A 2464-nucleotide genomic window follows, 5' to 3' on the forward strand; every position below is an offset into this window, starting at 1 on the left:
GCACTTAATTTAAAATAAAAGCAAAGCAGGACTGTTGGCCTCCATTGTTGAAATGAATCGCAGATCGCAATTGCTGAACACTGTGTAAATTGAAGCACTGCATTAAAGCTGTTCCTATAAAACATTTTGTACTTACTTTACATATTACAAAAGTATTTATGTTTGAGTCTGCTCCCAAATAGAAGGTGCTTTCGGTTCTTCAATCTATTTTTCTTTAGAAACAAATTAAAACAAGTCCTATAATGTACAACCTGTATAGAAAATGTCCTTTAAAAAAAGAGCATTTGCAACATTTTACACTTAGTGTAACTTAGCAATACAGTTTATGCTCATATATTTAGCTGGCTGTTAAGAGGCACATTGCACAAGAAAGTTTCAAAAAGTTTGTGAAAGATGTACTGAAAAGACAATGGAACTTTCCCTTGGAAGATTTGAAGTCCCCTTGTCCATTCAGAAATAGTCGACATATGCAGATGCTTCAGCCACTGATTAAGGATGTATCTGATTTAATTTCCTGCTTGTATTTTTTGAAGAAGATATTCCATTTGTAAATTCAAATTTGGTTGGCCCCTTTTAGTCTTTTTGCTTAATATTTTGAACACTTCCATTTTCTTCTTTTTGTAGAGTCTTTGAGCTTCTTCTCGCTCCTGTTTCCTCCGCTCAAATTCCTGTTTCTTAGCAGCACGTTTGGCTTGGATCTGTGAATTTTCTTCCTGTGCTTTCTGATTGGATGTTTTCTTCCTCTTTGTCTTTAGGGTAGCAAAGGAGTTTACTGCGGTGCTACAATGTTCTTCTGGCAGAGGATGGTCCAGACTGCACTGTTCCTCAGACACAGCCTGGTCAAGGCTGGCGTGATCTTCTGGCAAAGGTGGTGCAACTTGTCCTTCTGGCAAAGGCTGGCGAACTTTTCTGATTTGTTTCTTGAGCCTTTCTTCTTCAGCTAAATAGAGATGTTTCAGGTGGTCTGGGTATTGATCTGTGAACTGGGATTCCCGTGAGGTTTGAAACTTTCTTTCCTTCCAAAGCAATTTCTTGTAACTGCTGAATCTTTAGCTTTCTTCGAAGTGCAAAGCCTTGCCCCTCGCGGACGCTCCCCGAAAAAGCCTTCGGATGATTCGATCGCCACCTTCTCTGTTTCAAGTCCCTCTTCGTGACTTCCACTGGAGAAAGCGCTTCGCCATGCAAACCCCGACTCTCGGCGCGCAGCTTCACCGGCGCCATGGCGGAGGCCTCGCGCCATAAGTCTTAAAAAAAACTCCTTACGTCCCGAAAACATAATAAATGCCCTAATATTATGCAAATGCCTTAAAACGCAAAATAAAGAACACGTGAAGCCCTAAAAACACGCTAAAAGTCTTTTAAAACCCCAAGAACATCCCTACAAAGCAACCCGAAGCACTATAAAACCCTGTAAAAGTCCAACAGCCTAATAGACATGAATTCACCATGAAAGCAAAAAATAATCCAACAAAACCCTAAAGCCCTGAAAACCAAAACCTAATCCCCCCAAACACTCTAATGCCTTAAGAAGCACCCTAAAATTTTAACAAAACACTAAAAGCCATAAAAACACATATAAGCCTAATAAACACCCTTAAACACTAAAATCACCCTAAAAGCCTTAAAATGTCTGAAAAGCCATAATATTCCCTAAAATTCAAATAACACTCTGAAGCCACAAATAACACACTAAATGCCTCCCAAAACATGTGGAACTTCCAAATCATATCCCTAGAAGATTCCCAAACCATGAACTTCCAAAACCACATAAATGCCCTGAAGACAACATGAAAGCCCCAACAAAACATAAAATGCTGGGGAAAAACACATAAAATATTTTAAAATACCCTAAAATCTCTAAGAAACCCTGTAAGATCACTAAAAACACCCCTACCTGCTAAAAAATACCTATACACACCAAAAAATCACCCCTAAATCCCTTGAAAACTCCCTTAAACCTTATAAAACACCCTTAAAGCCCAAACTACCCTAATGCGCAAAAAAAAATAAATGACCTTAAAGCCCTAAAAATCACATGCCACAAAAAAATCCTAAATGACCCCAAAATTCCAACTCAAAGCCAGCCTACAAAGGGCTTCTGTAGGTTTAAGTCTTTTATGAGAACAGTTTTATCTTTCTACCAAGGAGAAGTTTGTAGGTTCAACCCCTGACCTATGCCCTTACCATATGAAGTTAGTAATCAGTGTTTTTGCAATTCTTTGAAGAAAGATGAGGGTAATTTTGTCAGGAGTGAATTAAACTTGTCTAGTGCCTTGAGTAGAACTGATAACTGTACTACATTGAGTCGTCTGGTCAAGGAGCATGGGATATTATCCCATTTGCTGAGGTCACACTTGATTTCTTGTAATTTCTGTAGTTTTCCTCATATAAATCTGTTGTTTTTTATTCAAGTATAGATATAGATATTTTCATTTACACTTGGCTATTGTAAATGGTACTACCT

General features: G+C 38.3%; 1 pseudogene; it reads right to left on the reverse strand.

Moving 5' to 3' along the window:
* Window positions 1–434: 434 nt before the first annotated feature.
* LOC142443404 (thyroid transcription factor 1-associated protein 26-like) lies at window positions 435–1221 on the reverse strand (annotated as a pseudogene).
* Between the last annotated feature and the right edge of the window lie 1243 nt (window positions 1222–2464).

Source organism: Tenrec ecaudatus, chromosome 3 (genome assembly GCF_050624435.1).
Source record: "Tenrec ecaudatus isolate mTenEca1 chromosome 3, mTenEca1.hap1, whole genome shotgun sequence".
Taxonomy (NCBI): domain Eukaryota; kingdom Metazoa; phylum Chordata; class Mammalia; order Afrosoricida; family Tenrecidae; genus Tenrec; species Tenrec ecaudatus.